At 39.9% G+C, this 25,244-nt stretch overlaps 1 protein-coding gene across 2 annotated transcripts in view; it reads left to right on the top strand.

The window, feature by feature from the left end:
- The window catches only part of LOC114887004 (neurotrimin-like), a 926,389-nt gene that overhangs the window by 447,933 nt on the left and 453,212 nt on the right, over positions 1 to 25,244 (top strand). The gene's annotated exons all lie outside the window — the stretch shown is intronic.

Below are 25,244 nucleotides of genomic sequence, written 5' to 3'. Positions count from 1 at the left end.
CGAAAGATGAATCAAGATCTGGGCGCAGATCTGCCAGCCTCCACCAGTAGGCTTCACTGACTAGGAAAGCACTTACCTCTCAGGTTCTCCCCCTGGTTTCTGGATAAGCTATATCTGGAGCCGGGCCCGGGCATGGTGGAGAGACAGGGCTGGCTATGCACTGCGGAACAGAGCAGGACATGAAGACAACACCCAAGGGGAAAGGCTGGGTGTAAAAAGAGATAGTCTGAAGGAAGAAAAACTCCAAAGAAGATTGCAGAATGCTAATGTCAGTCTCAGATGCACAACCCAGGTCTACCAAATACAGCTTCTTTTATCATCTTCATCGTCAACATCAGTGTCATCCCCACAAAAATCATCACCATCACCACTACTCAGTGAGCTCTTACCACAGACCAAGTTTCCTTGAAATAGTTCACATGCATTAATTTTTTTCATCTGCACGGCAACACAGTGGGATAAATGATATTATTATGTGTACTTTACACATGAGGAATCTGAGGCACAGAGAGGTTAGATAACTTAACCAGGTCACACAGCTACTTAGCACTAGTGCCAGGATCCAAACCTAGGTGTTTTTGCTCTATAGGGCATGAATTAAGTCACCCTGCTCTACTGCTTCCCATTGGCTATATGCCCTAAAATGCTTGCTTCCTTGATAGCTAACAAGTAAGATGGGGTTGGTGATCATTATTGGTGGGTATAAGGCAGTTAAAATCCTCTGAGACAGGTCATTGACATGTGACCCTGGTCATCGCCATGTGACCCTGGTCATCATTTCATTCAATAAACGTCTTTGGCATCCTTCCTACGTGCTCAGTATTGTTCTCAACTCCGAGGAACACAGCAGCAAACCGGATCTGCAAAGGTCCCCACCCTCATGGGGCTCACTAACCTGTAGAGTAAATGTATGGTAAGAAGAATAAGAGATTTTAGGGGATGGTAGATACTTGTTCTTTGTTTTTTACTTAAACTTTCTTTATCTTTTGGAGCTCAGATCTGGAGCCATTTCTCTGTTTTTAAGGTCCAAGTGATAGTGCAAAGTTTAATGCACAAATCCCACTCTAACCATTCAAAATGTCCAATGAAAACTGCCAGATATGTTCGTATATTATGTGTGTTTAAAGGCTATGACATATGCTATGACATATGACCCAGTAACAGGGGATTGAATTTAAGCTCCTGATCTGAGCAATTGGGATATTCACATAACTGACAAAAGACATGCCTAGAACGTGTGAACAGCTCTTACAAATCAAAAATAAAAAGACAGACCTCCAATAGAAATGACCAAATGATTTCAATAGGCACTTCACAAAATGACTAATATTTGTAAAGGAACTTGCCCTCACTAATTATTAGGGACATTTAAATTAAAACCACAATGATATATTACCCGTGAAGCCATCAGAATGGCTAAAATGAAAAGACTAACAATGCCAAGTGCTGGTGAAGGTGTAGAGCAACCAGAACCCCCTTATGCTGCTGTATGTTGCTGCTGGGGGTCTAAGTGGGTACAAACCCTTTAGAAAATTATTTAGAACTACCAACTACAGAACTGCATGTTATTCTTCCAAGTGAAGATTCCCCAAGCATAGATATATACATGCCCCAACATATATTTTACAAAAAATGTTTATAGCTGCACTATTTGTTTTACCCTTAAACTGGAAGTAACTCATATGAACAGTCTAATGGATTGGGATATATTCATCCAATGGAATAGTATAAACACTAAGACTGACAAACTGTGTATAACATGGAAGAATGTTGAGCAAAGATAGCCAGATGCTGAGGAATTCACCGCAAGGGATGCCGTGTGTAGAGCGTATGAAACAGACAGAACTAACCTGTTGGTAGAAGTCAGGCTAGTGTTACTTTTGGAAAGCAGAGATAGGGAGGGGTCAAGAGAGGGGCTTCTGAATAAGGGTGATGTTCTGTTTCTTCAACCAGTGATGGCACTAAAGCAGTTCTGTCTTCTGTGGGAATACTGCTCATGCTGTCCACTGTATATGTATTTAGATTCCAATAAAAACTTTTCTTCAAAATAATCAGGATATCTACCACCTTGCATTTCCTGGTTCTTCCTCTGTTTTTCAAGGTTTCTCATGGAATTTTAATTCTGTAAAATACCTTAAAAGCTTCTCCAGGGCAGAGCTCTTGCTTTTTTATTTTTGTAAAGCTCCCTTAAACCTTTATGGACTGAAGTCGTGAGCGAATTAAAATTATTGTTAAGGGAATTCTCATTTGTATATTGCAGAGCACAGCACGATGCCTGCAGCACAGAAGGGAGACAATTAGTGCTGTGTGTGAGCGAAACGTGGGTCCATGTTTCCAAATCACATGAACACATCTTTTTAGTATCTATACTGGTATCTGAGGCTGGAAATTCAAGCTCATTTAAAATGGTTTTCCAATAAGCACGACATCCCTTGTAGAGTTCTCTCCATTTTATGGACGTCTAGACCTTTACTGAGTCTCTGCAGAAGTCAGTTACCCATTAAGGGGTGCTTTATTTACTTTAAATATGTGAAAAATGATTTCATTCCTCAGGGGATTATTAAATTACTGGTTTACTAATTACTCTGGAACTGGGTTTTTTTGTTTTGTTTTTTTCTGAAAAAGAAGCCTAGGCAGTTGCTTGAATGAATTCTTATTTAAGTGAGTAATTAGTTAGATCAAAATAATTGACTAAATTAAGAAATTCTTTAATAGACATTATTTAGGTGTCAGTTCGATTTTGCTACTGGTGATGTGTAACAAATTCATTGTGTGATTAGTAATAAATCTGTCACTCCTGAGGGGATTCGGTTTAAAACAAAAGGGAAGTCTCTTGTGAGGCCTGTGGAGAACCTCAGTATTCCCTACATGTAAGTTATGAAATATTTTGCATTTTGTCTTTAAACTTTACTGACAAAACTCAAAACATAAAAGTCAGGCTACAGAAGAAAGTACATCTATATTCACCTGAAAAACCTTTGCTGGAGAAGGAATAAATACTTTTTTATTATTAATTTTTATTGGTGTATAATGCTTTACAATGTTGTGTTAGTTTCTTGCTGTACGGCAAAGTGAATCAGTCATAGGTATACATATTTCCACCCTTTTTTAGATTTAGGGGGGAAGGAATAAATATTTTTTGAGCGATGTTGGTGTCAAGACCAGGGCAGGCATGGGCCCTTTGTAGATAAGCATTTCTTTCAAGTTTCCCATGAAGTTCACCCCATCTTCAAGATCCTTTGAAAAGGTACTTCCTCTGTCGTGTCTTCTCTAACCCTCACCTCTCAATTAAGTAGTTAGTGACTCTGTAAATTGCGTTTTTCTAACAGATTGTGCAAATCCTCAAACCCTGTTCTCATTATAATGTAGATGTTCACTGATAGCCGGTAACCTGCTCCAGTAATTGTCTCTGTAATCTAAGAAACCTCCTATTAAAGAGTGAATCAGCAATGCATGAATGAGTTAACATTTAGGAGAGTCACATTCAATTGGGTCCTTGCTAAGAGCCCTTGTTCTGTTTCATGACTGATATGGTTTTTCTAATGATGAAACGGATCCCTCCTAAGTCATGCTAATTCTACCACCTTTGCCCAGGACGGTCCTTAGGTCCTTAATCGTAAGTTTGAAGGCCAACCTAGAACAAGACCAGCAAAGGATGTTTAAGCTCCTCGGCTCCCGGATGGAGAAAGTTACTGTGCACCCAAGTCTATGTATAGCGTCTTGTAAGACCCAGCATCATTACCTGCCCTGATGTAGGGCTCCACATAGGGAAGGGTAATCACCGGTTCTAGGTGGGTGGTAGGACTCCTGGTGGTAGGCTCCCTGACATGCTCTAACTGAGGATGACTTTAACTGTCTGAGGTAGAAAGGGGTCTTATATAATACCAGGTTTTATATTAAACAAAAATAAATTTTCTCCAAAGCGAGTTTTCAGACAGGTTGTCCTAATATATTAACTTCTGTCTGTGTTTTGAATCGTCAATTTCACGGTGAAATGACTCCTTAATGATATATTTACCACCTGGGAGAAATCTCCCAGCCATCTGGAAAGGAGAGGGGATTTAGTGCCTCCAAACGGAGATTGGAACTTTTTGCACGGTTATTTATTTTTACATCAGGTAGAGGAAAGATGACCGGGTTCCTGGCTTGTGGCTGCTGTGGCCGGGGAGGGGAACCACGCTGGACCGTGCGCATGCTCAGTGCCCGCTGGTCCAGGAAGGCGGGTCCTGCCTCCTGTGTCTGGAGTCTAGCCGTTTAGGATGTCACAGACCTGAAGGAGCTCCTGGCGAGAAAGACAGAAATAGTGCCGTTTCGTGAGTGTCTGGCCTTGTTTGTATTCTGCATTCCTATGTGAGGGCGAACAATCCGAGCAGCAGGCTGTGTTCAAACCCCGACTCTGTGATCTACTAGTTGTGTTACAAGTTAATAAGTTCCCCTGGGCTTCGTTTTCTGCATATTTAAAATAAATATAGGTATATCTACCTTTTTGCATTGTTGTGGGGAGTGGAGATAGTGTAGGAAAAGTCCTTAGTTCAATGGTCAGTAAAAAATTGTCAATGCGAAAATATGGAACATGTGAAAGAAAGTTAAAAATATATGACCGTGGGCTTCCCTGGTGGCGCGGTGGTTGAGAGTCCGCCTACCGATGCAGGGGACGCGGGTTCGTGCCCCGGTCCGGGAAGATCCCACATGCCGCGGAGCGGCTGGGCCTGTGAGCCATGGCCGCTGAGACTGCGCGTCCGGAGCCTGTGTTCCGCAACGGGAGAGGCCACGACAGTGAGAGGCCCGCGTACCAAAAAAAAAAAAAAAAAAAAAAAAAAAAAATATATATATATATATATATATATATATAAAACCGTGTGTGTATATGTACATGTGTGTGCACAGACACATACTTCAATAAAATATGCACTCAAAATGATCAGATAGAAGATACTGAAACTGAATGAATAAAAAAGAGAGGCTTAAGTTTTAAAAAAGAATTTAAAAAATCCATTATTCATTCCCTCATCAAATATCTACTGAGCGCCTACTATGTACTGACACTCTTCTAGGTGCCTTGTATATATCCACGACTAAAAGAAATATTCCTGCCTTCTTTGAGTTTAGATTCTCAAGGTAGAAAGTGGATTAAACAATCAATGGTAATGTAATAAGTAAATGAATCATGCTGTAGGTTTTACAGTAATAGAAGATAGAAAAGAACCAGAAAAGGGTTAAAGATTGGCATTTCAGGGCTGGGGAAGGTGGCAGTTTTAACAGGGTCATCAGGGTAGACCCTGACATCAGAGCAAATATTTGAAGGAGATGAGGAAATGAAGCATGTGGACATCAGGGGAGAGAATAATCCAGGCGAAGAATCAGCCCGCGCAAAAGCCCTGAGGAGCCTGTGGGGCAGGCTCAGTGAGTAGCAAGGTAGTCAGTGTCTGACGGCTAAGTGAGCCCAGGGATGTGGTGGGAGTGAAGGTAATAAAGATAACAGGAAGCTCGAAAGGGAGAGACTTATAGGTCATTGTAAGGACACAGGCTTTTACTCGGAGAGAAAATGACAGCCACTGCTGGGCTTTGCACAGAACTTACATTTGAAAAGAATCATGACTTTTTCAGCTGCAATGTTGAGACTAGACTTGGCTGGGCATGGGCAAACGTAAATGTGGGGAGAAAGATAAGGAAAACTATTGTAGTAACCCAGGAAGAGAGAGCAGTGGTGTAGACCAAGGTGGTAGCAGGGCAGCCATTGAGAAGTGATGAGTGTTTGGATACACATCTATGGCAGAGAAACATGATTTCCTGAAGGACTGAATTTGGAGTGTGAGAAAAAGGAAGAGGCATGTAGGCATGTATGACTGCAAGGCATTTGGCCTGGACCACTGGAAGGATGAATTTGCCTTCAGCAGAGACAGTAAAGACTGTGAGGGGATCACGCCTGGGAGGTCAGGTCAGGAGCTCCGTTTCGAAGATGCTGAGTTTAGTGTGTCTATTTGACATGGGTGGGGAGTCATGAAGAGTCTGCAACTGCATATTCATTTATCTAGTTCAGATTTGAACCAGAGATGTAAACTTGGACTTTGTTGGCATATGGATGTTACTTAAAGCCATGATTGCAAATGAGATCCCCAAGGAAGTGAATAGGAATGGAGAAAAGAGCTTTGGATTGAGCCCTTGAGCCCTCCAATATTAAGGAGCCTGTAAAGGAACAACCAAGAACATGGATGCCACGTGAAGAAGGTGTATCACGGAGGGTGGAGTGATTAAATGCTGCTAATAGGTCGCGTTAGATGAGGCTGAGAAGTGACCTTTAGATTTGGAGGCAGGGAGTTCAACAGCAGCCCTCAGAACATGTTCAGGTGGGAGCAGAAGCCTGAAGACAATTTAAGAGAGAACATGAAGAGATGAATAGAAAACAGACAACTTTTTTGAGACATCTTTTACTAGGAGGGGGGCAAAGAATGGCAGGAGAAGTAAGGTCAAATGAGAGTTTTGTTTTGTTTTGTTTTAAATGAAATACACAACAACATGTTTGTATGTTGATGGAAATGATCCAGAAAGAAGAGAAAAAATGACCTGTAGGAGAGAGTGTGAAGTATGGTTGAATGACGTCTTTGAGTCCAGTTAGCCCTCTGTATCCACAGGTTCCACATCCGCGGATTCAACCAGCAGCATGTTGAAACTATTCAGGAAAAAACATCCAGAAATTTCCAACATACAAAACGTGAATTTGCCCCACACTGGCAACTATTTACATTGTATTTACAGCTACTTATACAGCTTTTACATTGTATTCAATATTATAAATAATCTAGAGATGATGTAAAGTATATGGTAGGATGTGCATATGTTATATGAAAATGTTGCATCATTTTACAGAGGGACTTGAGCATCCTTGGATTTCAGTATTCATGGGGGTCCTGGAACCTATCTCTCTTGGATACTGAGGGATGACTGTCCATTAGATGGAGTGGGATGTGGTGTTCACTGTGGGTACGGATACTGGCAGGTGGATAAAGGGGTGGTAAGTCTAACAAATCCTCTTCTGAACAGTTTAATTTTCTCAGTGATTTAGGAAGTGAGGTCCTGAGGTGAATATGAGGCTGCTGGATGGAGGTTCAAGGCTGAAGAAGAGAGAACTCGTGAAATGGTCATCGTGGGGAGCTGGACACTGAATGAACCAGTGGGATGCTAAGGTTGTCCAATAATAGAAGCCCTTTTGAGGCTTTTGATGACTAACTAAACTGAAGTTATACAATTTATGGTCAGTTAACTAAGTTAAGTACAAGGTTTTGAGAAATTTTATAGGTCATGAACTGTTCTTGGCCCTGGAGGTATAAAATGAATAGGATGTGGCCCCTTCCCTCAAAGAACTCACAGTCCCACAGCAAGAGAGACTGAAATATGAAATCAATAACTCTAATGAATTGTGATAATTCTATAATTGAGTTATACTCATTGATTTGGGAATTACTGCCAAGTGCTGTTGCCAAATATAGTGACACATCAAGCTGGTGGGGTATTTCGCATCAGAATCAGAATGTGATTCTCCGTAAATACCTTCTTTTAGTCAATAAGCATTTATTAAGACTCCAGCACTGTGCTAGGTGTTCATGCTACAATGGCAAATAAGAGAACTTCTGCACTCAAAGAGCTTGCCAGCACTGCAGTGATTTCCAATCTTAGCCGCACATTAGAATCACCTCGGTGTTTTTAAAAATCCAGATATCCAGACAGTGCCCCATATTATAAGTCAAATATTTCAAGTTCCCGAGTGTTTCCAACATGCAGTCAAGGAAGAGGACTACTGATCTCAGGGGAGTGACATATAGGAACACAGAAAATGGAAATATAGGTGTGAAAAATGCTGTAAGGTAGGGAAGATACTAGGATTCAGCACCTTGGGAGGAAGAGCCACTGGGGCTGAGTAAAGAATGAGTGAGGACCAGGGCTCTTTGGTGGGGTTAATGGCAGACTCTGGGAGGGCTCACACCAAGGAGCACTTCCTCGAACTTCTGCTGCCAGTGTCCTTATCCCTGTAGTGAGCCACAGCCACCCCCTGCCTCTGCAGGAGACCCTCCAACACTAGCAGGCATTACTTACCCTTCTTATATTGCGCCATTTATTTTGAATGACCACATGCATTCCTGTCTTCAATTGTGAGTAGCAAGTTACCAAAATTTCAGAAATAAATAGGAGACTTGGAAACTCAAGGAATAAAATAGATTCCAGCCAGGGCTGAGTTAAGGATTCAAACGTCATCAGGGTCTGGGTGCTCCAGCTGGGTGTCAGGCCTGAACCTCTGAGGTGGGAGAACCGAGTTCAGGACATGGGTCCACCAGAGACCTCCCAGCCCCATGTAATATCAATCAGTGAGAGCTCTCCCAGAGATCTCCATCTCATCGCTAAGACCCAGCTCCACTCAATGACCAGCAAGCTACAGTGCTGGACACCCTACACCAAACAACTAGCAAGACAGAAACACAACCCCACCTATTAGCAGAGAGGCTGCCTAAAATCATAATAAGTTCACAGACACCCAAAGACACACCACTGGACCCAATCCTGCCCACCAGAAAGACAAGATCCTGCCTCATCCACCAGGATACAATAAACAGTCCCCTCCACAAGGAGGCCTACACAACCCACTGAACCAACCTTACCCACTGGGGGCAGACACCAAAAACAATGGGAACTACAAACCTGCAGGCTGTGAAAAGGAGACCCCAAACACAGTAAGTTAAGCAAAATGAGAAGACAAAGAAATATACAGCAGATGAAGGAGCAAGGTAAAAACCAACCAGACCAAACAAATGAAGAGGAAATAGATAGTCAACCTGAAAAAGAATTCAGAGTAATGATAGTAAAGATGATCCAAAATCTTGGAAATAGAATGAAGAAAATACAAGAAACGTTTAACATGGACCTAGAAGAAATAAAGAGCAAACAAGTAATGATGAACAACACAATAAATGAAATTAAAAATTCTCTAGAAGTAATCAATAGCAGAATAACTGAGGCAGAAGAATGGATAAGTGACCTGGAAGATAAAATAGTGGAAATAACTACCGCAGAGCAGAATAAAGAAAAAAGAATGAAAAGCTTTGAGGACAGTCTCAGAGACTTCTGGGACAATATTAAATGCACCAACTTTCGAATTATAGGGGTCCCAGAAGAAGAAGAGAGAAAGAAAGGGACTGAGAAAATATTTGAAGAGATTATAGTTGAAAACTTCCCTAATATGGGAAAGGAAATAGTCAATCAAGTCCAAGAAGTACAGAGAGTCCTATACAGGATAAATCCATGGAGAAACATGTCAAGACACATATTAATCAAACTATCAAAAATTAAATACAAAGAAAAAATATTAAAAGCAGCAAGGGAAGAGCAACAAGTAGCATACAAGGGAATCCCCATAAGGTTAACAGCTGATCTTTCAGCAGAAACTCTGCAAGCCAGAAGAGACAGGACATATTTAAAGTGATGAAAAGGAAAATCCTACAGCCAAGATTACTCTGCCAAGCAAGGATCTCATTCAGATTTGACAGAGAAATTAAAACCTTTACAGACAAACAAAAGCTAAGAGAATTCAGCACCATGAAACCAGCATTACAACAAATGCTAAAGGAACTTCACCAGGCAGGAAACACAAGAGAAGGAAAAGACCTACAATAACAAACCCAAAACAATTTAAAAAATTGTAATAGGAACATACATATCAATAATTACCTAAATTTAAATGGATTAAATGCTCCAACCGAAAGACATACACTGGCTGAATGGATACAAACACAAGACCTGTATATATGCTGTCTACAAGAGACCCACTTCAGACCTAGGGACACATACAGATTGAAAGTGAGGGGATGGAAAAAGATATTCCATGCAAATGGAAATCAAAAGAAAGCTAGAGTAGCAATACTCATATCAGATAAAATAGACTTTAAAATAAACACTATTACAAGAGACAAAGAAGGACACTACATAATGATCAAGGGATCGATCCAAGAAGATATAACAATTGTAATATTTTTGCACCCAACATAGGAGCAACTCAATACATAAGGAAAATGCTAACAGCCATAAAAGGGGAAATCAACAGTAACACAATAATAGTAGGGGACTTTAACACCCCACTTTCGCCAATGGACAGATCATCCAAAATGAAAATAAATAAGGAAACACAAGCTTTAAATGACACATTAAACAAGATAGACCTAATTGATATTTATAGGACATTCATTCCAAAAACAACAGAATACACTTTCTTCTCAAGTGCTCATGGAATATTCTCCAGGATAGATCATAACATGGGTCACAAATCAAGCCTTGGTAAATTTAAGAAAATTGAAGTCTTATCAGGTATCTTTTCCGACCACAATGCTATGAGACTAGATATCCATTATATGGAAAAATCTGTAAAAAATACAAACACATGGAGGCTAAACAATACACTACTGAATAACCAAGGGATCACTGAAGAAATCAAAGAAGAAATAAAAAACTACCTAGAAAAAAATGACAGTGAAAACACGACGACACAATACCTATGGGATGCAGCAAAAGCAGTTCTAAGAGGGAAGCTTATAGCAATACAATCCTACCTCAAGAAACAAGAAGCATCTCAGATAAACAACCTAACCTTACACCTAAAGCAGTTAGAGAAAGAAGAACAAAAAAACCCCAAAGTTAGCAGAGGGAAATAAATCATAAAAGTCAGATCAGAAATAAATGAAAAAGAAATGAAGGAAACGATAGCAAAGATCAATAAAACTAAAAGCTGGTTCTTTGAGAAGAGAAACAAAATTGATAAACATTTAGCCAGACTCATCAAGAAGAAAAGGGAGAAGACTCAAATCAGTAGAATTAGAAATGAAAAAGGAGAAGTAACAACTGACACTGCAGAAATACAAAGGATCGTGAGAGATTACTACAAGCAACTGTATGCCAATAAAATGGAAAACGTGGAAGAAATGGACAAATTCTTAGAAAACCACCACCTTCCAAGACTGAAAGGAAGAAATAGAAAACATGAACAAACCAATCACAAGCATTGAAATTGAGACTGTGATTAAAATTCTTCCAACAAACAAAAGTCCAGGACCAGATGGCTTCACAGGTGAATTCTATCAAACATTTAGAAAAGAGCTAACACCTATCCTTCTCAAACTCTTCCAAAATATAGCAGAGGGAGGAACACTCCCAAACTCATTCTACGAGGCCACCATCACCCTGATACCAAAACCAGACAAAGATGTTACAAAGAAAGAAAACTACAGGCCAATATCACTGATGAACATAGATGCAAAAATCCTCAGCAAACACTAGCAAACAGAATCCAACAGCACATTAAAAGGATCATACACCATGATCAAGTGGGGTTTATCCCAGGAATGCAAGGATTCTTAAATATATGCAAATCAATCAATATGATAAACCATATTGACAAATTGAAGGAGGAAAACTATATGATAATCTCAATAGATGCAGAAAAAGCTTTAGACAAAATTCAACACCCACCTATGATAAAAACCTCCAGAAAGTAGGCATAGAGGGAACTTACCTCAACATAATAAAGGCCATATATGTCAAACCCACAGCCAACATCGTTCTCAATGGTGAAAAACTGAAACCATTTCCACTAAGATCAGGAACAAGACAAGTTTGCCCACTATTAGTCAACATAGTTTTGGAAGCTTTAGCCCCAGCAATCAGAGAAGGAAAAGAAATAAAAGGAATCCAAATTGGAAAAGAAGTAAAACTGTCCTTGTTTGCAGATGACATGATACTACACATAGAGAATCCTAAAGATGCTCCCAGAAAACTACTAGAGCTAATCAATGAATTTAGTAAAGTAGCAGGATACAAAATTAATGCACAGAAATCTCTTGCATTCCTATGTACGAATGATGAAAACTCTGAAAGACAAAAAAGGAAACACTCCCATTTACCATTGCAACAAAAAGAATAAAATACCTTGGAATAAACCTACCTAAGGAGACAAAAGAGCTGTATGCAGAAAACTATAAGACACTGATGAAAGTAATTAAAGATGATACAAACAGATGGAGAGATATACCATGTTCTTGGATTGGAAGAATCAACATTGTGAAAATGATTATACAACTCCAAGCAATCTACAGATTCAATGCAATCCCTATCAAACTACCTATGGCATTTTTCACAGAACTAGAACAAAAATTTCCATAATTTGTATGGAAACAAAAAAAACCCCGAATAGCCAAAGCAATCTTGAGAAAGAAAAACGGAGCTGGAGGAATCAGGCTCCCTGGTTTCAGACTATACTACAAAGCTACAGTAATCAAGACAATATGGTACTGGCACAAAAATAGAAATATAGATCAATGGAACAGGATAGAAAACACAGAGATAAACCCACCACATATGGTCGCCTTATCTTTGATAAAGAAAGCAAGAATATTCAATGGGGAAAAGACAACCTCTTCAATAAGTGGTGCTGCAAAAAACTGGACAGCTACATGTAAAAGAATGAAATTAGAGAACTCCCTAACACCATACACAAAAATAACTTCAAAATGGATTAAAGACCTAAATGTAAGGCCAGACACTATAAAATTCTTAGTGGAAAACATAGGCAGAACACTCTATGACATAAATCACAGCAAGATCCTTTTTGACCCACCTCTTAGAGAAATGGAAATAAAAACAAAAATAAACAAATGGGACCTAATGAAACTTCAAAGCTTTTGCACAGCAAAGGAAACCATAAACAAGATGAAAAGAGAGCACTCAGAATCGGAGAAAATATTTGCAAATGAAGCAACTGACAAAAGATTAATATCCAAAATTTACAAGCAGCTCATGCAGCTCAATATCAAAAAAACAAACAACCTAATCCAAAAATGGGCAGAAGACCTAAATAGACATTTCTCCAAAGAAGATATACAGATTGGCAACAAACACATGAAAGGATGCTCAACATCACTAATCATTAGAGAAATGCAAATCAAAACTACAATGAGGTATCACCTCACACCAGTCAGAGTGGCCATCATCAAAAAATCTAGAAACAATAAATGCTGGAGAGGGTGTGGAGAAAAGGCATCACTCTTGCACTGTTGGTGGGAGTGTAAATTGATACAGCCACTATGGAGAACAGTATGGAGGTTCCTTAAAAAACTACAAATAGAACTACCATACGACCTAGCAATCCCACTGCTGGGCATATACCCTGAGAAAACCATAATTCAAAAAGAGTCATGTACAATGAACAGTGTTCATTGCAGGTCTGTTTACAGTAGCCAGGACATGGAAACAATCTAAGTGTCCATCGACAGATGAATGAATAAAGAAGATGTGGCACATATATACAATGGAATATTACTCAGCCATAAAAAGAAACAAAATTGAGTTATTTGTAGGGAGGTGTGTGGACCTAGAGTCTGTCATACAGAGTGAAGTAAGTCAGAAAGAGAAAGGTAAATACCGTATGCTAGCACATATATATGGAATCTAAAAAAAGAAAAAAATTGTTTCTGAAGAACCTAGGAGCAGGACAGGAATAAAGACGCAGACGTAGAGAATGAACTTGAGGACACGGGGAGGGGGAAGGGTAAGCTGGGACGAAGTGAGAGAGTGGCATGGACATATATCACTACCAAATGTAAAATAGATAGCTAGTGGGAAGCAGCCGCATAGCACAGGGAGACCAGCTCAGTGCTTTTTAACCACCTAGAGGGGTGGGATAGGGAGGATGGGAGGGAGGGAGACGCAAGAGGGAGGAGATATGAGGATATATGTATACATATAGCTGATTCACTTTATTATAGAGCAGCAACAAACACAACATTGTAAAGCAATTATACTCCAACACAGATGTTAAAAAAAAAAAAAAAAAGAATGAGTGAGAGTGAGTGTGGAAAGTGGAGGAGAGAAGGGTGTTCCTATTGAAGGAGCAGAAGTGGCAAAGCCTCTACGGATGAAAGAACATGCCCCCTGAAGAAACCTGTGAGTGGCTTAGTAAGTTCAGAGCAGGTGCATGAAGTAGAAGGAAAGTGGCAAGAGATGCTTAGTGACCCGTGGGCTGGGGCCACACTGGAAGGGCAAGCTCCACATTTGTGGCAACAGTACTGTGGGGTCCCCGTTCAAAGATGGCCAAGGAAGCCCTTTGGTCATACAAAGCTGGGATCATTGAATTTGCTGAGCAAGGGAGAGCAATGCCTTGGAGACGTTAGGAGGTTCAGAAGTTAGGAAAGGGCACTTCACAGGGCTCTGGTGGCTGGGATTCATCCTCCTGTGGCCTTAGGACAGAAGTTACTGGGCAGGGATTGAGCAGGGACTGGTCAGATTTTGCAGACCAGTTGCTTCACTGGAACAGTCAGTGGCCTTCTCTTTGGAACACAAGCGGTCTATTCTGTAGTCTTGTTTTGGAACACAAGGGTCTGAAGGAGCTGACATGAAAACACCTTGACGTTGGATCACTCGTGTTGTGTGTCAGGGTTTGGGAGAGTTCATTTGCTTTGCCAGTTGTAGTACGGTTTTGCAAGCTGTGGTTTCTGTTTCATTTCTCACAACTTAATGTATTAAGAAAAGGTGGGTCAGGACTTCCCTGGTGATGCCGTGGTTAAGAACCACCTGCCAATGCAGGGGACATGGGTTCAATTCCTGGTCTGGGAAGATCCCACATGCCGCAGAGCAACTAAGCCCATGTACCACAACTACTGAGACTGCGCTCTAGAGCCCACGAGCCACAATTACTGAGCCCGCGTGCCACCACTACTGAAGCCCATGCGCCTAGAGCCTGTGCTCCGCAACAAGAGAAGCCACTGCAATGAGAAGCCCACACACCGCAACAAAGAGTAGCCCCGCTTGCCGCAACTAGAGAAAGCCCGCGCACAACAACGAAGACCCAAGGCAGCCAAAAATAAATAAAGAAAAGAAAAGAAAAGAAAAAAGAAAATGCGGGTCAGGAGCCTGCCACAAAATAGTGTCCACAAACCTGCTGACACCAGGAGGTGCCCTAAGATGAACACCGTTATCTCTTGAATGTGTCCCACACATCCAGGAGAAAGGAAAAAATTTCATGGAGAACTTTTTGTTAAAAGACACTGTAGAAGAAGTACATTGACTATATCAACCACTGAGTAAGGAAATTTGCATATGTTTTTATGCAAACACTATTAAAATTAAAATCAATGTTTATAATGAGTTCTCCAAATATATAGAAAAAAGGATGAATAATAAAACACAAAAATCTACACCAACTACCTATTTTTCTGATATCTTTACATTTTTACCATGTTTACCTCAGATCGCTTTGTTAGTGAAATAAAGCTTTACAGTCAGGCTGAATTCCCCTGTTTATTTTACTTCAATTCCATTCTCCTCACTTCTTTCTTCTCTCCCCATAGGTAGCCATAATTATGAATTTAGTGAATTCTTTTCCTAATTGTAATGCATTTGTGTAGATAAAATATTACGTTGTTCTCCATGATTTTGAACTTTTATTAACAATCTCTGTCTGTTGATATCCTTTTAGTTATTTGCCTTGCTTACGTGACTTTGTTTCTGAGATTTGATTTTTTCTCATTGATATATACATATATATGTAACCATATATATGATATATAAAACCACATATATGATGTATATATGAAATATATATTTAGTCCATCTTAATTGCAGTACAGTGTTCCATTTTATAGATATAACACTGTTTCAGCTCTCTGATGTTGCAAGACAATTGGGTTTTTTCCAATTATCACAAACAATGCTGCAATAAACAATCTTGTACTTGGCTCATTGAGTACATGTAAGAGAGAATTACTGGGTTTGTATAAGCACACCTTCAAAATTTCTAGATATTGCCAAATTGCTTGATAAAATGGTTTTACCAGTTTAAATTCTCACTTGGGTGCATGAGAGTAGGCAATTTCCTGAATGTGTAATGATATCTTAGTGTAGTTTTCATTTGTGCTTTCCTGATTACTAATGTTGTTGAGCATCTTTTTTTTTTTTTTTTTTTTTGCGGTACGCGGACCTCTCACTGTTGCGGCCTTTCCCGTTGCGGAGCACAGGCTCTGGACGCGCAGGCTCAGCGGCCATGGCTCACGGGCCCAGCCGCTCCGCGGCACGTGGGATCCTCCCGGACCGGGGCACGAACCCGCGTTCCTTGTATCGGCAGGCGGACTCTGAACCACTGCGCCACCAGGGAAGCCCTGTTGAGCATCTTTTAAAATACTTATGACCATTTGGTTTTCCTCTATCTGAATTTTTCCTATTGTTTTCTTTCTTTTATCACACTTGGTATACTAATTCTTTTATATTTATATGCATTGCAATTGCAGATTTCTTTCCCAGTCTGTGACTTGTATGTCACTTTACTTTTTGGGGAGGCAGGGGGAAGGTAGAAAAGGGTTTTCTGGTTTTGTTTCAGTTTTAACTAAGTAAAATTATATTTTTCTTTGTTTGTGTATGTGTGCTTGTGTGTTTGCGTAAAAAAAATCATTTCCTACCAGAAGCACATAAAAATGCTACCTTATATTTGTATTCTAAAAATGACAAAGCTTTGCTTTTCGTGTTTAGCTGTTCTATCTGTCTGCAATTGATTTTTGTGTATGGTTGAGAAAAGGGTCCAGCAACATTTATTGATTTCCCAAGAACCTGCAATGTCATTTCTTTCCTAAACCCAATTTCCATATATTGTGGTCTGTTTGGGGGCTTGTATCCTGTTCCACTGGTCCAATTGTCTATTCTTAGACCCATACCACAATGTCTTAATTATTGCAGCTCTAAAATACATCTCGCTCTCTGGTAGAATGAGTCTTCCCATCTTGCTTTGCAAATTCATCTTAGTTATTCCTGACCCTTTGTTCATCTTCCTAAAATTAATGTATAATACTGTGCAAAACTCTCTTGGGATTTATCCTGGAGTCGTATTAAATTTATAGAATAATTTGGTGTGAATTGACATATTTATGATGTTGAGTTTTTCCACCCAGGAACATACAATGTGCTTCCATTTAGGAATCATTTTTTAGTTTTCAATAAAAGATTATTATTTTTGCCGTAAATCTCTTACATATGTTTTATACAGTAATTCCCACAAACCCTATTTCATTGCCATCATAAATAGTGCCTCCCCTAATTAATTTTTTATGTGTGTGGAGTTTGTATTTAAAGTTTTAATTAATATTTCTGTATTGATCTTAGATTCAGCAATTTTTCTATACTTGCATATTAATACTAATTATTCTTTTGATTTACTTGGATTTTCTACACAGGCAGTCGTATCATTAGAAACATTACAATGCACTTCACTGTCTTCTTTCCTAATTCTTTTTTTTTTTATCTCTTCATGCTGTCTCTCTGTGACTCTGACTTCCAACTCGCTGCTGAAATGAAGCAGTGAAAAAGGGCATCCCTGCTTTGCCGCTGACCCTAAAGTTACTGCTTCTAATAGTTTCAATATTAAGTATGATGTTTGTCTTGAATTTCTTTTTTCCAGTGAAGGAAGTCTCTTATATTTGTAGTTTTCTTTGAGTTTCTATCATGAATATATCACATTTTATTAAATAGTTGTTCTGTATTTATTGAAGGGAATAACAGTTTTGGGGTTTTTTCTCCTTTAAAGTGACCAACCATTCCAGAAGTTTGCTAAATAAATCTACTAGTTGTAACCCGGAGCCTAGCTCAAGGAAAATACATGAGATAAAAATAAATAGGAATTGGATGGGCTGGTGTTCATATTCTAGAAGGTGGGTGGGGAGAGGTTTCTGTCTAAAATGGAAATCTACTCCTCCAAAATTGGTCATCTACATCATGGCTTCTCCAAGTGTAGTCGACAGACCGGCGGCGTCAGCGTCACCAGGGAGCTTGTTAGAAAGAGTGTCAGGCCCACCCCAGCCCTACCAAATCAGAATCTTCATTCACTGAGATTCCAGATACACTGTATGCCCGTCATAGCTTGACAAGCCTTGTTAGACAGCACACTTCAGCACCAGAGGCATATCCATTCAGGTAAACTGGTATATTAATATGTTTTCCAAAATTACACCATATGTGCTTTCCTAAGATAAAACCACTTGGCCATTAAAAAAAACAAAAAGTATCTCTGGATTTTGTATCTCTATAGGTGAAAATGACCTCAATTTTCCTTTTCTGGTGTTATCCTTTTCTGGTGTTATCCTTTTCTGGCTTTGGTATCGAGACTAGTCTGGCTCATCAAGTGGTCTGGGGAGTGTTTCACCTCTTATTCTCTCTGAAACATTTTAATTTTCGGGTTATCCACATCTTGTAATTTTGTTAGACCTTATCTGTAAATTATTCTGTGCTTAATGGTGGTTATTAAATTTTTTAACTTCTGGTAACATTTTGATTTAAATATCACATGTATAGTTTGATTTTCATTTTTTAGTCAGTTCTTTATCTATATTTATTTTCAAATTTACCAGTTAATGTTATTCCTTTTAACTAAAAGTTTCTTCTGAATTCATTATCATATACTGACTTTTATTCCTAGTATTGCATATTTGCACCTTTTCTCTTGTGTTTCTTAACCTATAGTAACAGAGGCTTAAGAGTTTTGTTGGTCTTTTTAGAGAACTACTTCTCGACTTTTATCAATCCTCTAGGATTTTCATTTGTTTTAAAATTCAATAATTTCTTCACTTATTTTTATTATTTTCTTTATTTTATATATTCTTTGCGTTTATTCTGTTCTTTTCTAACTACATGAGTTAGATGATTAGCTTGTTTATTTTTTATTGTTTTTTAAATTTTAAGTATCCTGTAAGTATTGTGCTGTTTTAGCTGTATCCTACACATTTTTTAATTTAATATTTTATTATTTAATTCTAAATATTTTTGAATTTTTACCCATATTTCTTATTTGATCCATAAGTTAAAAGTTTTATATACATATGTATTTACATATATATTTATATTAGTAGTGACTTGCTCTGTGGTATAAGTAATAAATATTATTTACTTATTTAAATATTCCATGTGTGCCTGAAAAGAATGTGTATACTCTAATCATTCCCTAAGTTGTTAGGTACCGGGTTCTATAAGCATCCAGCCAGGCAACACGCAGAGTCTCTGAAGAGCCTGGGGACAAGTCAGGATCTGAGGCTGGGCTGAGGAGGCAGACGCTATGGAAAGGGCCCAAGTCATTTGTTTAGGTCTGAACTGAAACCTGGTTATTTTGATGGGAAGGTAATAAAGGAAGGTAGAAAATGGGGTAAAAAAGGTCAAGGCATGGATTAGAGTTGGAACAACCAGGAACTAGACAGCTAAGCAAAGCATGTCTTAGAAAAGGGCTAGGGACTCAGTCCTGAGAGTCTGTCATAAACCCATTAGAGCAGGAACTTGATTTTGAGTGATGGTTAAGGATTCTGATTCTGCAATCATAGATTTAACTTCAAAACTACATCTGTCACTTGGTTGTATGGGCAATAGGTATGTCATTACAGTGCTCAAGGTTAGAGCTTTCTTTCCTATAAAACAGGAAAAATAATCATGTTTATCATATTGAGTTATTGTGAAAGTTAAATAATAAAGTGGTTTGGTCTCTGAAATCTGGTGGCTACTCAACAAATATTAGCTATTATTACATATTAAATTATTTTGATTACATAATTTTGTAATATAAATACCTGCAATTGCTAATAATAATAATAAGGAAAAAAAGATGACTTGCTCTCAAAACTTAGGCTGCGGGCAGACCTGCAAGGAGGATTCAAGAAGGTATGCCTCATTTTGGGGCAGAGCCAGTGTGTAGGAATCATGCGGTTCCTTCAGGAATGGAGGAATCATCTTTGCTTCCCATATATCAATACTTGAAATCCAGCAATATTCTGTCCCCTTCTCTCCACCTGATGTGACAGTAACCTCAGATCAGACATCAGTCTAGACTAGCCCAACCATTTCTTAGCCCAGGAATGATCCTCTCATTGTGCCTCGGAGCCTGGTACTAGGAAAATGCTTGAGATCAAAAACCGAAATTGGAGGTGGGGAGTGGTGTTAACGTTCTGTGATGGGGGAAGGTCCCATTGCTTCAGTACCAGCCCTTTACATCTAGATCACCCCCCAAAAGCCCAAAGCAAACATATGCAGGCTTCTGCTGTAACTGTATGTCAGTCCAGTTGATGAGACTTAAAATTATTTTGAATAATACTTTCTATTTTCATTGCCTTTTCACTCGGCAGGAGATATTTTCCTATTCTCACCACTATTATTTGTATCTTTTAGGTAAGAGTTTTGCTGTTGCCTGTGCAACAGCAAATGTCTCCAACTTTCTACCAAAGGCAGTAAGCTCTGTGTTCTGCCTGTTGGTTTCCATGGGGAGGCTGCCATATACATGGGACTTGTGTATTTAGACTGTCATTTCTGTAAACTGGGAAGAGTAGTCTAGACCTCATTTGTCAGGTTGCGTCTAGCTCTAAAAATATAATACTTACTTGTCTTATTGGTCACGATGTTGGATATATTGCCAGGGTCCAATTCATACCTACCATCTACAAGGCAATTACCCATATAAGGAAACAGATATGGTCATCGTTGACCCCAAGTCATAGAAGTCTCCCATATCAAAGAACAATGATTGAGACTCCCTATCACAGTTGAGTTAGCCAACTAGTGGAATAAGAATGCCTGAGTAGAGCTTCCTGACTGAGCAGTTCTCTTAGGACCCAACAGAAAATCTGTGGTCTAAACAGGTTTTCTGGTAGGAGAACAAACTAACTCATCTGTAAATTGTCTAGTTGCAAATCATGTTGCAATTTCTTCTCTCTGCACTGTAGTCATAGCCCTAACCCAAACATTATCCACAGTGAGCTTTAGTGTTAGTTCAATGCCTTTGCTTGTGATTGTATTTAATACACGCTAAATATTCTTAGGGAGGTGCCATCTGTCCCTTCATTTATCTACCCAGGATGTGTTCTATCACATCTGCACTGTGATAGATGCTAAGGATAAAGGATGAATGAGACATAGACGCATTCTCAAGGAGCTAAGAGCTGAAGCACAGAGACAGACAGGGGCATATAGCTTCTATAAATGCAATGCATGAAATGACACCTATAAGCTCCAGGTTGTATGGGCACCCAGAGGACTGCCACCTAGCCCACCTTCCCTGAGGATCAGGGAAGACATCTTGGAGAAGCTAGTGCCCTATACGCTCCCTAATGGATGCATAAACTTTCTTTATATAGAGATGAAGACCAGGATAGGGATAAAGAAAAACCAGCTGGACAGAAGCTTCAGAGAGAGGACATGGATTTGGAAAAAATGTCTCGTTGGACATGGGAGCACAGGCAGGTCAATGTTGCTGGATCAATGTGTTTGTGGATGGAGCTGGAGAGCAAGGTTGGAGACAGGCATGGCCAGCTTTGCGGTGTGGTGATGGTTTTGGATGTTGCTCTGTGGATGATGGAGTGCCTCTGGGTGGGTTCTGAGCAAGGAACTAGGCATTGGCAGATTTGTGTATTATAGAAGCTTTGCCGTAAATTTAGGACAGGATATCAGCTGCGAAAAAAGCATTAGGAAACATTCATGCTTTATATCAGCTTCCCCTTCCATGCTTCTTAAAGAGATCCGCCTCTCTCTGACCTTTGATAATAGCATTAATGTGTGTGCTCACTTTCAAAATACTATTAATAACTAACATTTAGACCATCTTTACATTTTACAAAAAACTGTCACATCTGGCATCGCCCTTGGTTCTCATCCTAAGTGGAAGGTATCACATTGGCCTCAAGTCATACTTCTAGAAATATCAGAACTAGGACCCAGATCTTCTCCCTTGAGTCTCTGCTCTTTTAATTACATCACAACTCATTACGAAGTACCAACACTGTTTTTTTATCCATAAATTAAGGTGTGTTATTTGAGTCACTAACTTACTCTGCTTTTCAATGTTTCCAGGAAAGACTGCCTTAAGTAATCCCCTGCCAGATAGCTGACTTTTCTCATACAAGTTGTCTCATTGCTTAGAAAACTTGTTATCTATAAAACAGCTGTATAATCATTTCTCCTAATAATTATTATTATATGAGACTAAATGAACTTAAGCTAGTTAGGTTTTTTTTTAATATTTATTTTATATATTTTTAATTTTTTTTTTTATAAACTAGTCAGGTTTTTAAGCTTAGTTATTTTGGCTTCCAATGGCGTATTTCAAACAAAGCCCAGCACTAGACAAATTAAGAATTTAGAGGGAGATGGAGACCCAGCTCCTCTGCTCGGGAAAGATTGTAATTTTAGAGCCGTTTTTCCTACTATGTTTTGGATCAAGTAGTTGTTTGGGTCCCTTAAGGACTATAGCCCTTCCCTGAAAAATTCCCACGGACAAAAGAAATATTGCACAGAATTTCAGGGGCAATTATAGATTAGCTAAAGCTCATCTTTGGATGTCAGTGAAGACCTCTGATCTTGAGGCACATGGTCTGCACTCAGGATGCTAAGTGTAGGTTGCAGTGTCCATTAACAGTAGACTGATGCCCGGGGTTCGTTTTAATGGCTTGCTAATATTAGTGAAAACATAAAGATTGGAAATCACCCTCTTGAAAGGTAACATTCACATTCACAGTTGCATCTTTGGGTATTTGGTTTAGCAGTCCAACTGTTTGAGGTGGAGGATTTCTGCACAATTCATAATAGACAATGAATATTCATTTTCTCCATTCATTGGATTAAATCTGCACCCTAGCAGCTGTTGAAGGACATGAACCCCTTGTAGCCACAAGAAAAATAAAGCTAGCACTATTTCCTGGCCTTCCCTTCTTCACTTGGCTCTGAGGTTTCCAAGGCTGCTGAACACCAGCAAGCCACCTTTCCTTCTTGATCCGGAGGAGCGTGCATTTCTTAGGGAGATTCAGAGCAGGGAAAGTGAGCTAGGTTTCCTTTCCTTGGTAGGGAAGTTCTGCTTGTCCTTCAAAGTAGGAGGTCATTGCTCTCAATTCGCTTAAAGAAAACCCATAAACAAGCAAAAAGAGGGGTTAGCTAAAATCCTTTTGGGTAAGCACCGGATTCTCAGGAGAATGGTCTAATGAGGGGAACAGCAACAATCAATGTTCAAACGGGGGTCAGCAGGTCAGGCCGTGCCATTGGATTTGGCTGGGATTGTTCAGTCGATAACTGGCCTGGCAGGAAATTACTATAAACAAAGTGCACCATCTTTAATTCAGGTGTGGAGCCGCGGAGAGGGTGCTGACCCATGGGATTTCTTGATTAGAAGAATTGGCAGTGGGTTGTTTCCCAGATTTCTTTCGATACACCTGCCGAGCTGAGTTGTGATCACGGAGCTGTGCTCTCTGCCCTTCTGCTTGTTTGCCCGTCTTTGCAGGCTGCCATCCATAGCACAGCCATCTTGGTACTATCACTGGGTGAGCATGTGCCCTCCTGAGTGTCCCCATCTAACCTAGATTGTTAATTGCTTTAATCCGTGGGGAACCAAATTTTACTTGGTCAGTAGACTGCTTTGCCAAGTCCAAAGGAGAGTATTTCGATTTCCATTTGTATGAAATTAGTGATGTCAAGCAGATCTAAATAAATGATCAAATGAAAGTAAAAACTACAGCAGAGACTCCGATGTTCAAAGTCTTCAGTTCCATATGGCCGTAGCATCCTTAGGGTCATAGACCTGTCCAATATTGGGCAGCAAAAGGACTTGGAGGATACAGAGTCCAGAACCTGCATTTCACAGACATAAAACTGGAACCCTAAGTGATTACATGATGTGCTGTTCACAAGTCGGTGGTCTTTCTAATGAAAAAATATATTACTATTTGTATTTTTTGGCTAACGTTTCCTTTCAACATGGCTTTATCCTTCAGTAAACTTAAAGAATGGCCTTTCTCTCCAAATTCAGGGGAGATGGCTGGGTTTTCCTATGATTATCACTAGAATTGCTTGTGTCCCCAAGCTCCCTTGCTGAGATAAAAAACCATTCAAACCACAGCTGGAGTACAAGCTCCATGGGCTGGGAGGAATGTGTGCTGTGTGTCCGATGTCTGTTGGCGGGGAGTTCAGGGCAAGCCTTTCTGCTTCTGTGAAGCTCCCTCTTGTGCTTTGCAACACGGCTTGGCGTCCCTCTTCTGTGCCTCTTCAGAAGACACATCTCTAGGAGCAGCTTGTAGGACATATCGTCCTTCTTGTCCTATCGGGCAGTGAACTGCTTGAGGGCAGGAACCATCCCCAGCATGGAACAGCCATAAATTAATAATTAAAAATAACAGTCAAATGATAGATGCAAGAATAGCCCGTACATTATTCAAAACTTTGGTAAAGTGAAAGGGAAACAATAAAGAGGGATAGAGAATAAGAAGGAGAGAGAAGAAAAAAGGAGGAAAAAAAAACTCATTTGGGTGGGAGTTCTAAGGAAGGGTTAGGTCACTTACCATTTCATCTTCTAAATCAATTTCCCTGTCGGAGCCAGGCTAGGGAAGCTCACCATGCTGGGTATGGGCTGGCTTTATTACCAGCTGCTGGACTTGCTGATAGAATTATCCTTGATGTTCTGGAATGCAGAGAAAGGCAGACACCGACAGAGGGGGTGTAGGGACGACTCCTGCAGGGTTGGCCCCCCGTGGAGCCCTGAGCTCTGTGCAGATGGCAGTCGGTGTGTGCTTTGAAGCCTCCAGCCTTGAGAACTTCAAACAAGGAGAAGACAGACAGATCATGTATGGGAAATTAATATCTAACGGGGCTCAAAACTGCTCTTCCTGCCACCTTAATCTCCTGTCTGCTCATGGACAGTATTTACTTTCTGAACATACTGAGCATTTAATACAACAGAGACTCCCACACCCTTAATTTTTCTAAGACAGAAAACCTTACATTTCAGTACCACCCATTTTGACTATTTCTTTTTTTTGCTTTACTCTGAATCATTCCTTTCTCTAGGTTTTGGAAGGTTCCCTAGGGAGTAAACAAGGTTTGAGGAGAGCTAGGCTAGCAAAGTCAATCCACTGCCCTGGCCTGGCCTGTGATGTTCATGGAATCACATTCAGAGACAGTGATCACTGGGTCAGGAGCAGGTCTTCTCTCCCTAACTGGACATAAACCCACACACCCCAGGACCTTTGCCTTGATTTGATTGCTAGAATGGACAAGCTTACCTTGGACTATCCTGAGAAAGAGATATGGTTTGCCTCCATCCATCTATCCATCCATCCATCTATCCATCCATCCATCCAACCATCCATCCATCCAGCCATTCATCCATCCATCCATCCATCCGTCCAACCAACCATCCATCCATCCATCCAACCATC

Source organism: Monodon monoceros, unplaced genomic scaffold (genome assembly GCF_005190385.1).
Source record: "Monodon monoceros isolate NGI ecotype Baffin Bay Population unplaced genomic scaffold, NGI_Narwhal_1 Super_Scaffold_7, whole genome shotgun sequence".
In the NCBI taxonomy this organism is placed as follows: domain Eukaryota; kingdom Metazoa; phylum Chordata; class Mammalia; order Artiodactyla; family Monodontidae; genus Monodon; species Monodon monoceros.
The sequence above is the reverse complement of the archived record's forward strand: the minus strand, read 5'-3'. Positions and strand labels throughout refer to the sequence as shown.